The 12,013-nt window shown below is 45.5% G+C and overlaps 1 long non-coding RNA gene across 3 annotated transcripts; it reads left to right on the forward strand.

Annotated features, from left to right (window-relative positions):
* The first annotated feature begins 332 nt into the window (after positions 1-332).
* On the forward strand, positions 333-11,740 carry LOC122189867. Of its 3 annotated transcripts, none has more exons than XR_006182002.1 (4): positions 333-395; positions 2,656-3,034; positions 3,143-3,278; positions 9,939-11,740. It is a non-coding gene; the product is annotated as an uncharacterized LOC122189867 (long non-coding RNA). The 3 variants fall into 3 exon arrangements; XR_006182001.1 differs by lacking the exon at positions 2,656-3,034 and adding an exon at positions 7,693-7,895 and having other exon boundaries at positions 334-395; XR_006182000.1 differs by lacking the exon at positions 2,656-3,034 and having other exon boundaries at positions 334-395.
* The last annotated feature ends 273 nt before the right edge of the window (positions 11,741-12,013 follow it).

The raw sequence follows: 12,013 nt of genomic DNA on the forward strand, positions 1-12,013 counted from the left end.
ATGGGCTCTCCTAGGCCTGTTTTCTCCTACTTGCTCATTCTGGACTTGGGGATGGATCCCAAGAATCCAAGAGCAGAGAAGAGCTCTCCATTCCTTCACTTTGCACTGCCAAAAAATATCATAAGGGCTAAGATCCAAACCCGGAGTGGCTCTGGACCAACAAAGCCAACCCACCTGTGGCTGGACACCATTGCAAACACAGGCAAACCCTCACCCCCCTCCACCAACCAATCTTGAACAAATAATTGCTGACTGGGGCTGCTCTGTGGCCTGTGGGGAGGATCCTGCAGGGAGGGTACAAAAGTAGCACTTTTGCAGTGCTTACAGTGGTGATTTCATTGAAATACTGCACTGGGAGCCTGAGAGCAGTACGTGTTCAGTGGAATCAGGAGCAGGTAAGAACAATTTGAAGGGACAAGCCAGAAAACCTGGGAAACTGCAGCAGTGACTCTGGAGCAGGATGAAGCCCAATTAGTGATTTTCAGAAATGTTTTGCTGATAACACTGATTGCGCTTAGATGCTGAATGAACACAGACAAAAAGTGATTAAAGTCTCCTTAAGAGCTTCTAAATCTGCTCTTCAGAAATTCCATTAAGCAATCTAATTAGCTAATTCTATTAACTGATTAGGTGATATTAATTAGTTAATTTAGGGGGGAAATTTATAAAGCTATCGAAGGAAATACAGGAAAAAAAAGAGGGAGACTTTCGGCCAAGAGCTTCCTTTCTTCACCCCCACCGTGCCTTAATTAGAAATTTTAATTGGCCATATGCTGGGGGTAGGGAATCGCTAATGGACCTCTACTCATCCCATCCTCTCTCCTGCTAGTCTTACATCTTCTGGCAATTCATGGCATTCAAAACAACAGCAGAGGTTGGACTCTTGGGTATATTTTCTTCCCTATTCTTTTTGTCAAGAGCACATTGCACAGAGCTGCAGAGTATAGATTTAAGAGAGTATTGGGAAGAGATAAAAATCATGGATCTACGACACCTCTGAAGGGCTCTTTGGGGAACCGAGCAGCTTCCAAACACATTCTTCCATTTGTGGAGATGGTACTGATAAGCTGACAAGTGTTCCTCATGCCAGCTGTACAGATGGATGGCATCAGCAGGGATACCCAAGTCACCAGTACTTCCAAAGCAAAGTAGCATGCGGTTGGAGATGCAGGGCTGGAGTGGAGGCCTGTGGGTGGTGTGAAACACAGATGAGCCATGCCCCAGGCACCTTTCCAGAGGTCCTGGGTGAGGGCTCACTCTTGGCAGTTTTGCACAGCATCATCCAGATTGGAAACTTGGCCTCTGTTGCCAGAGACACCCGGATCTCAGCTCCTGACAAATGCTGGCAGGGGCACAACCAAGCTTGTGAATCTTCCTGACCTTGATTGATGGATGGGAGCTCCAAACATGCCAAAAAGACTCCCACTGTATCCTGGGTAGCCGTGATCCCAGTGTACCAGTCTGTCACCAATTACACACAGATCTGGTAGGGGGAGGCAAGAAATCTCCCAGACAGCTGCAGCAATTTCTCCTGACAGGCACACACAGAGAAAAGGCTCAGCGTGCTGCAGGCACCTCTCTAAATATCTTCTCCACCTCCACTCTCAGCACCATCCCTGCAGTTGTTCAAGAGATGTGGTTTAGTGGGCAATATTGGTGGTAGGTGGACAGTTGGACTGGATGATCTTAGAGGTTTTTTCCAATTTAATGATTCTATGATTCTATGATCCTTTTTCAAAAGACAATGATTTATGAAGGAACAGGAATGAGTAGCATCACCATGCAGCTCCCAAAGACTCCCAAAGCTGAGCTCATCTCATCAAAGCCGTTTAAGCACCCCAGCACCCCACATGCTGGCTGACTCTGATGTCCCAGGTGGTCAAGGGCAGCGGCTGAAGAGCAGCTGCAATCCCAGGGAAAGGTGCAGGTGGTTGTGGAGAAGGGAAAGCTAGAATGAGATAAAGCTCTTGTGCTTAGATCAATAAAAAATCATGAAAACCCATAAATGGGCAGAACCCTCAGGGACTCATCCAGCAGTCCTGGCAACGTGATGCAGCTGATGGGAGAGGGGCAGCCCAACTGCTTCTGAGTGCACAGAGTGACTTTTGCAGGGTGCTCACCTCCTTGCAACAGACATTATGGCCTCAGCTGCAAATATTTCATGCGCAGTGAAAATTGCATTGCTCATCTGTGGTGTAACCAAAGCAAGCCGTGGTCCTACTCCATCCCATGGACATCCTGAGGCACAGATCAGTTTGGACTTCTTGTGAAAGGTGAAGATCCAGCTCAAAAAATAAATGTTGCTTTAAGGAGAGCAGAAGCTGTGATGAAACCAGTTTCCACAGAAGGCAGTTTGGTCTAAGCTACAGCATGCAAGTTTTAACAAATATATGGCAAAGTGACCGCTTCCTCTCTCCCCTGGCTGGATGCTGAGATGGGTACCCAGATGTCAATAATCTAGGTGTTGTACTGCCTTTGGAGGGTGAATCCATGCCCAGAATGATCTAAAATGATAATTTGCTTGTCCTGTTCGCAAAAGCCTGCAAGCCATGCACATGGGAGCTCAACTACTTTGGGATATTCTTACCACTGGGCTGGGAACAAGAAAGCCCAGAGCTTCCCAGTTCCTAAGCAATTAGGTTCTTATCCTTCCAGATGCCCAGCTAACTTGGGGCCCAGGTTGACCTTGATCACATCACTGTTGACATATGCAATCACATAAGCCTCTGACGGCCATCTCACCTGCCTCCCAAGAACAACCTTCAGATGCTTACATGGAGAGCAATGTCCACCTTCAGTAACAACACGGATCCCATCTCCCTCACCTTTCTGTCAGTATAATGTCAACAACTTGGAAGCAGTAAGGCCAAGGCACACAAGAGTTTGCAAAAAGTAAATCTGGGACAACCACAAGGCTGGTCACATTGTAAGCTGCATGCATAAAAATCTCTGAGCACCAGAGGGCCAATTTCAAGCTCAAATCATCAGAACTAGGAACCAAAACTGAACTCAGCTCCATGCAGAATGCATCAAGGTGATGTTTTTTATTATTTCAACCCCAAGTTGTTATCTTTTGTCCCATTGTTCTGTTCTGTGCCTCACCCTCATCAAAGTCTGGTGATTCTTATTAATTATTTCACAGGATAAATTCAGTGTCTTTGGACCAAATGATCACATGGAGGGATGGACACAGTCACAGAGAGAATTTAGAAGATCCTTTGAAACTACTTCTTGGGATGATTTTCTCAAAGCTACTCTGATATTTTTTTAAAGAGGAGGTGAGCCATCAAGATACTTCTTACAGTCTGCTCTTATTCATGGTCTGGGGGCCTGATTAAAATCAGGGCAACTCCATACTTCTCAATCCTGTCTGCTTCTTCCTTCCTATCAAGTCTTCTGCAGAAATTAATGCTCTCCCTTCCTTACTCCTCTGAAGTCAAAGTGTTTCTTCCCTTCCCTTCCCTTCCCTTCCCTTCCCTTCCCTTTTTTCCTTTTCCCCTTCCCTATTTCCCGTCTCCTATTTCCTACTTCCTTTCCCATTTCATATTTCCTTTCTTTTTTCCTTTCCTGCATTACAACATGAGTTCCATTGAAGGATGAGAAATGCTATCATTCAAAAATGTTTCTCATATATCATTAGGTCACATTAAGAACCTGGACTGTAGATGTGAGTCCTCTGCTTGGAATTGCCTCAAATCCTGTTTTCTGTAGAAATGAGGCTGGAGGGCAGCAAGAATGCCTTGTGTTAAATGTAGGATATGAGACGTTTCTATGTTCCATACAAACATGCAAAAAAAATTATTTACTGTGAGAGTGATGAGCCCTGGGACAGGCTTCCCAGAGAGGTTTTGGAATCTCCTTCCCTGGAGATGCTCAAGACATACCTGGACATTTTCTTGTACAATTTGCTGTCAGGAGTCTGCTTGGATGGAGATTGGACTAGATGATATCCAGAGGTCCCTTCCAACCCCTATCATTCTGTGATTCTGTGATTCTATGATTAGAGATTGTAATACTATGAATAGCAAGGGAAGGATGAATATTCAACAGTTATAAGCAGGACCAATCAGAAAGACCACAATTAAATGCAAAAAGAAGCACATTTTCCCGTGCACACATCATTAACCCACGGCACTCATTGCTGCAGGATGCTGTGAACAGAGATCTAAGCAGAAACTCAACAAAATTAATGGGATTATATCGATCAGCAACTACTGAACACCTTGCTCCCGAAAGCACTCTTTAGCTCCACAAGTCCTAAGCTGCTCCAACAGCAAAGGACAGCTTTTGGGACAACCTAGGGGAGCACACAGCAACTCCCATAGCTTCACCACCACCCATGAGCCCCACAGCACCGGCTGCATCTCAGTGTGCACTTTTGCGAGGATCCCTGGGCAGCAGAAGTTGGTACTAAAGTTCAGCTGTAACAGGAGCTTTGTTTAGCGGTGTTGGGACCAGAAGGTCAGCAGCAGCTGCTCTGCCAGGGTTTAACACTTTGTTCACCTCCACGCGCTCGCCCATGCAGAATTTCCTGTTCTTCTTTGAGGAAGAACCTTCTGTTATTTTGTTAGCCCTGTTATTCATCAACTTTAACTGAGTTATAACACGGAGAAGCCAACCTGCGTGCAGCTCTGTTGCACTGTAAGACAGCAGCTAGCAGCTCTTCCTTGCTGCTTTTTTCCTAAGCAACCCCAGGCAGCACCAGGAAATTTCACAGCTTGTATTTTTTGCAAAGTTCCTCTCAAATGACGGCGGCTCTCGAGAGCCATGGGGATGCACCACTGTTAGGGTATTTAAATCAGGATGACACACAAGCACCAGAATAAAACTGCACACGGGAGGAGATAAGTGCAGCAATGCAGAGTGCTCAGCTGCTGTTTCTCAACCCAGAGCTCACCTAGCCTGAAATATTTTATTGAAGCTCTGAAAGGCTGAGGACTGCCTGAGGTTATTTATTGAGCTCTGAAAGGCTGAGGACTGAGGTTATTTAGACTGGATATAAGGAAAATGTTTTTTACAATAAAGGCGGTGAGGCACTGGCACAGGTTGCCCAGAGATGTGGTGGATGCACCATCCTTGGACACATGCAGGGTCAGGCTGGATAGGACACTGAACACCTGATGGAGCTGTGGGCGTCCCTGTTCATTGCAGGAGAGTTGAACTAGACAGCCTTTAAGAGCCCCTGCCAACTCAAATGATCCTATAATTATATGATTCTAAGACCATGTCCCTGTGACAACTCTCAAGTTATGTCCGACAATCCCCTGGGAAAAGCAGCAAGTCTATTCTGGGGACTGTATAGCAGTATGGGAAGGCTTGTGCTGCTGTGGGGACCAGTGAGTGAAATACACTGATGCACATCCCCTCTGGCTGCTCTCAGATCTAAAGGTCTCCTCCCAGCCTGCTGGCAATCCCACTTCCAGCAGCTCCAGAGAGGTCAGCCCAGCCCTGCCCCAACACACGTGCCACAGCCTCGGCTCAGCCCTGGCAGTGGCATCTCCAAGTGTGGCAGCACGCCATGTCCTGTGTGTACAGCCAAGGCATCTTGGAGAAGATAAAACTCCAGCAAACCCCAGCGGCTTCCCAAGCACTTCCCCACCCTGCCAGGCCATGGCCACATGCCTCCCTCTGAGCTGCCCTCAGGTCAACACACTGCATGCCATGGCTCTCCAGCAGTCCCTGCCTGAGTCTTCAGCAACAGTCCCAGGAGTTATGGCCCTAAATTACAGTGCTCTATTATGGTCATAGACTTTTATTCTCCAGCTTCTTTGCTGAATGGTTGCGACAATTTGACAAGAATCCTAGAGGAACCCTGGTAGTTGGAAGCTGCCACCCCTGTTTGCTGGTGTGAAACTTCCCCATGGCTTTGCTGTTTATTCTTCCCACAGCATCTTATGAAGTTGGATCAGTGTGTTCACAGAATCATAGAATCACAGAATGGATTGGCTTGGAAAGCAGCTTAAAGCCCATCCATTTCCAAGTCTCTGTCATGGGCTGGTTGCCCCCCACCAGTTCAGGGGGGGCTCCTTATCCAGCCTGGCCCTGAGCACCTCCAGGGATGGGGCACCCACAGCTCTATGAGCTGCCTGCGCCAGCGACTCACAGCCCTGTGGGTGAAAAATTTCCCTGACATCATTCAGATGTGAACATCATGTCACCTGCAGAGCTTCTCAAAATTCCAACCTGGCAATATTGCAGTCATCTCCCCATGTCAGGTCTTGGTCATTTATTTAGCAATATGCTGAAGGACTCTTAGGGCCCATTCATGAATAGATCATGGAGATTTTGGGCAGAGTTGACTTTTTGCTTTCAAAGATTTATAGAATCATTAAGGTTGGAAAAGACCTCTAGGGTCGTCAAGTTCAATTGTCCACTTACCACCAATATTGTCTACTGACCATGTCCCTCAGTACCATGTCTCTACAGTTCTGGAACACCTGTCTAGCCACTCTTTTGGAGAAGTTGTTCCTAATATCCAACCTCACCTCCCCTGGCACAGCTTGAGGCCATTCCCTCTCGTCCTATCAAAATGAAAATGTTGGTTAATGATATCCCTCAGAGGCTTGTGGAATAGGAGCCATTCTCATCTGGGCATTATGCAGAGCAAGTCACTGGTCTTCCTACTTACAGCTTTATTTCTGCCAAATCTGATTCCTATCAAGATCATTTATCGGATCAGATTTCTCACAATCAGTGTATCAGTAGAAAGAGGTAAAGTAGAGCCAGATAACAGGGGAACAGCTTCTTAGCGAGCTTCCCTGTCAATCTAGAGATACTCAAGTTATGTGACACATCCAATTGGCCATGTGGTCTATACATTCCTGTACCACAACAAGTGTCCATCTGCACACAACCAAACAGAAGAAAAAAGTATTTTACGGTCAGGTGGAAGCTGCCCATTTTTGCTGGGGCCATGAAGAGGGAAGCTGGACAATGAAGCTGGACATTCACACAATGAACGATGGAGGTGCCTCCTTCACCAGCTCCACCACGTGCAGCTTTGGCCATGGGAAAGAAGTCCCAGTGGGTCCAATGCTTTGCAACACACTGGAGCAAGCTACCTGCAGGGTGAATGGTGCTCAGCTCCAGCAGCATCACGCTGGGAGCCAGTTTTGACAAATCATCCACTGAGGGCAGCAGGAGGAGGCAGATGTTCTTATCTGATCTGAACCAGATCGCACATCTCTGGCAGTCCCTCTGGTAATGTATAATCTTGGGCCAAGCCAAGAAACCTGATCCCGTGCTGGGGCCTCCAGCTGTTACTGTGCTACAGTCATAAAACCTGCTTCGTGCACCTGCTTGTATAATCTTGTTCCACAGGGGAAACAGCCTTCCTGACCATCCCCAGAGATCACTTTTGCCCTGACAAATGAAGCCTGCAAGTCCTTGTAATTTTAGCTAATATGGTTAGCATTGGCTGCCTGCTCCTGTAGGTTTGTTAGTATGATTCCTGTATTGAAAGTATGAGTTTTGAGCATTGGAAGCCCTGCAGTGAACATGGACATCTACAGCACAATCAGGTTGTTCAGAGCCGCACGCAAGCTGACCTTCAGTGTCTCCAAGGATGGGGAGACTGAATGTAAGGACCTTTCTCTTCCTCTTAGCCCTTCTGGGCATGGTGATGATGGGTGGATGGTTGGGCTAGATGATCTTATTGGTCTTTTCCAACCTTCATGGTTCTATGTGCTCTAGGAACAGACCAGGAGAAACAACACCATTTGCGAAAGCAATAGTGACCTTTCAAGAAAACTTCAGGAAGAACAGTTGTGTAGATCCAAGTGAAGGTCCCTACAAGAGCTGTGATGTCCATGAACACACTGCATCTCCTTTCAGTGACATTCTTCATCAGAACAAAACCAGATCCTTTGTGAACCACAGCAAATCCAGAGCCAGAGGTAGATTTCTGTCCTGCTCTCACCTTTTTATTATTCTTTTCCCCTAAAATCCACTGGAAAGTTTCCACAACGCAGCAGCATAAAAGGGAACATGATACAGTAATTTCCTGTGGAGAGGAAGCTGTAAGTCAATTACCAGCTACCTTTAAGCCAGGAAAAAGTCTCAGAATTTAAGAGGAGAGACACCAATAAAATCCTATAGGGACAGACTAGGAATAAAAGAATGAATATTTTTGCACCGTTTCTTTTGAAACCACAGAAGAGCAGCGCCAGGCAGGAACAGAGTGATTCACTGAAGGCTTCCACAGCTCCAGAGATGTATCCTCCTCTAATAAGTGACAAAGGACCATCTCCCCACTCTTCTCAGTGGCTGCAGCAAAGTCAAAGCAGATGCTGAGACTGCCAGCAAACAAGGGCTGGACCTCACTGCAGCAACACAGCATGTGGGCAAGGCCTGGCTGCTACACGTCGCATCCCTTCCCATGGCTGTAGGAAGGCTGCTCCTCAGCAGAGCTTTCAGCTGGCCTGTCTGCTACAGGTTCTTCCCCTGCCCCCTCCCCCTGCAGAGGGCTGCCCTAAGTAAAATAATGAGCATCTGCTGTCTGTAGTTGGTTTCCTTTCATCCCCTCCACAGGCAGAGAGCAGCCTGGCAGGAAGAGCAGCTCCCTTGTGTTGTTCTGCATGACCCTAGGGCAAAAAGGTGTCTCGAGTCACACTCAGCAGTTCCTTTTAGCAGCAAACTGTAAATATTTGGGACAAAAGCTTTCTGGATCCACTCAAACAGGGCCTTTGGGGGTGCAGAGAGACCTGCTGCAGCAAGAGCTTCACTTAACTGTGCATCCTGGCCCCTTCCTAAACTTTCATTACATAGAGGGATGGGACCTTGCACCAAAGTCCATCCAGGAATGTTCAGTGAATCAGATCAGGTGCAGAGTCCCACAGTATCCAAATGTGCAAGCATTAACACCTTGTTAATACCTGATGCCATATACTGCTTCATTTTCCTGCCTGTGGTGCCAAGTCAAATCCTCACACAAATGAAGAATGACAAAGTCTGAAGGTTTTGCAGGAAGAGAAAGACCCTGTGCCTCCCTGCCTCCAAGTGAAACCAAAACAGGCAAAAATACATTGTCGCTTACTGAGAAGAAGACCTGGACGCTGCTCCTTACCAGAGACAGGTGGACTATCATGCTGTTGTGTTGTATAACAGGATCTGACCTCCTATACCTAGTCTTAGAACCTCAGAATCTATCATTCCTATCAAAATGGGTTAGGAGAGCAGATCCATGTTCATGTAGCCCCCCAATTCAACAGCTATCTGCAAGTCTCCCAATGAACATGAGCTAACTTATGGTGGGCTTGTAGACCTGGAACACTGCACCTTGCCTGGCTTTTTGTCTTATTTGTTCCCCTGTCCCAGTAGCTTCAAAAGATACCCCTGTAAGTGTTGGCAATGCAGCAAAATGCAGTTAGAGTGCTTCTCCTTGCAGTGCAATTCATTTCATTGTCACTGGTGCAGAGAGCATCACTGACTGAAAGAGCTTCAGATAAGCTTAATGATCAAGTAAAGCAGCTGCAATGGATATTAGTACCTGTATCAGTCAGACATATCAAAAGCAAAAGACATGGCAAAGCACAACAGCACCAGTTTCCAGCTGTGCTGAAGAGAGTAAAACAAATGGGGAATTTTTCCCCTTTGTTTTATTCAATCTCTGTCACAGCTTCATAGAACTAAAGAGTAATTTGGGTTGGCAGGGACTTCTGGAGGTCTGCAGCTCAGTGCTCTGATCAAAGCAAGTCAAGGATCAAGGTTAGCTCTAGTTGCTCAGGTCCTTACTCCATCGAGTATTTATTGTCTCCAAGGACTGAAACTTCACTCTCTGGGATCCTCTTCTTGTGCTTCAGCAGTCTCATGAGGGAGAACTTTTTCCTTATGTCCAAAAGGTTGTGCCAACTGCCTCCTCTTTTGTTGCACAACTCTTCCCTATAACCCTTATTTGGGTAAATATATCATAAAATGCCTCCCCTTTTTATCTTCTCCAGATGCCCTGAACAACTCCTTTGATCCAGAGTGAAACATTATACTTTGGTTTCTGGTAAGAAAAGCATGAATGATGAATGCTGGATTTTGGCTTTAGGGGTTGGTGTCACCTCCCCTTCCAACCTCTCCCCACACTACATTTTCCAGCTCAAGCTTTTCAGTAATTTGAGGTTGGATGTGTAAATGTTCTCCTGGGTGACCAAACGTCACATCAAACTGAATATTCACTAGAAAAATGCACACAGGGAAAAGCACTGGAAATTGGGTGCCTTTGAAAAATCTCACCCGTTCTCAGCATCCTTCCCCTCCACTCTCCTGGGTTTTAAATATTAAAACAAGGAGCTGTTGGCTTTGATACTGAAGTAGTCTAATTCTCTGCCCAAGGTATTTCCCTTCCTGGCTCTCTTCCCTTTCAACTCAGAGTGATATATTTTTTTTTAATATATATTTTTTAATTCTGCAGTATTTGCCTATTTCCAACACCTCCCCCACGTGGCACAGTGTCAAATCAGCAGCAAGCAGGCCAGCAGAAAAGCATATTCCCATTACTCTCAGCGCTACAGTGAAAGATTTTAAGACATAGCCAGTAAATTGAGTCTTCTGCAGTGTAGCTGCTAAGCAGAGGTCCTTCTTGCAAGAATATCACCATGTGCTGTGCATAACAAGGAGCCAGCAGGCTACTGCTGTTAGTGCAGATGGTTGGAGGGTCAGCCTCATGGTGCCCAGGCTTCTGGATGGTTTTCCTAGAAAGCAAAGCTACAAGTCTGGGGAGAAAATGCAAGACCACAACCAAGGTCTGAGAGCCCCATAATGCACTGTTGAGTGGGTTTGCCTCTATCAGGCTCAGTAACTAATCATGAACAGACACTAATTGTCATGAATCCTCATCCAAGTGTGTTCCTGTGAGAGTAAGGTCCACAGGCAAGTGTGAAATTTCCCCTTAGAATCTGTTTTTCCTTCACTAATTCCCTCCTGCTATTATTTTTGTCTCATATCAAAGTCTAAAAGGACTTGTCTATTTGAGAAAAGAGATAGAGGTGCGCACGAAGCATATGATCCAAGAACCATTTTCCATTCTATTAGCCCACTAAGACATAAACAAATTACTAAGAAAACACTGTAGTTTCCTTTTTCTCCAAAGCAAACTAAATCCTCACCCTGCATGGGCAATTACACAGTCAACATGTGATTAGATTATCACAAGGTGGCCATGGCCAGACCTAGCAACTGGATAAAATGGTATTTTGGGATATCCACAGATGATATTTTGGGATACAATTGCTCTTTAAAGATTTAAACTTTAGCTGGTTTCAAGAAGATAAGCACATGTAGGTCTGTGCTTTGCTCCAAGCCCTGGGATTTTATCTTTTCCTGTCTTTACTGACCCAAAAATGAAGGTCTTTCTGTACAGCTCTTACCACATCAGCACAACGCTTATACTCAGTGAAGAACAATATACATCTTTCTGCTTCAAAACGTTCAAATGCCACAATGATTTTGGGAAAGAAACTGAACATGGGAATACGGCCATGGAAGCCAAGCTCCAGAAAGAAGTATGAGCACCAGGCTTTTGCTGTGGATATCTGGTGCCCTACAACACTTTCACTACTGCTATGAAGTTCTATTTATTTCATCACAGACCATTGCTCTCTGCCTATTCTAGCTGTTGTTAATTAACAATGTCTGTCTCAGTTGCCACTATCATATTAATCTGGTTTCATGTAGTTTATAGCAGACCAAAATGTTTCCATCTTTATTACTTTTCTCCTGCTCCTTCTGCAAGAAACAAAGATAAATACTGATCAGTCTGACAAATAAATCAAACACAACTAACTGGATTATTTTCATTAAGTAAAATTTATCATGCATTCATTACATATTCCTTACTCCTTGAGAACAAAGTAGCTTTCTTGGATCATAATAAGAAAGTGTATTGCTTGCTAGGAGATATGTGGAGCATATTTCTTACCATAAGCAGTACTGTGGGCCTCTGCAAAGCAAAAGTTTATGCCTTTAAAAATCCCTGATACCACACGTTTAGTAACAAAAACTGACTATACAGCCTTGCAGTGCAGAC

The sequence above is a fragment of the Lagopus leucura genome, unplaced genomic scaffold (genome assembly GCF_019238085.1).
Source record: "Lagopus leucura isolate 7727_CA_CO unplaced genomic scaffold, USGS_WTPT01 Super-Scaffold_100157, whole genome shotgun sequence".
Lineage (NCBI taxonomy): Eukaryota > Metazoa > Chordata > Aves > Galliformes > Phasianidae > Lagopus > Lagopus leucura.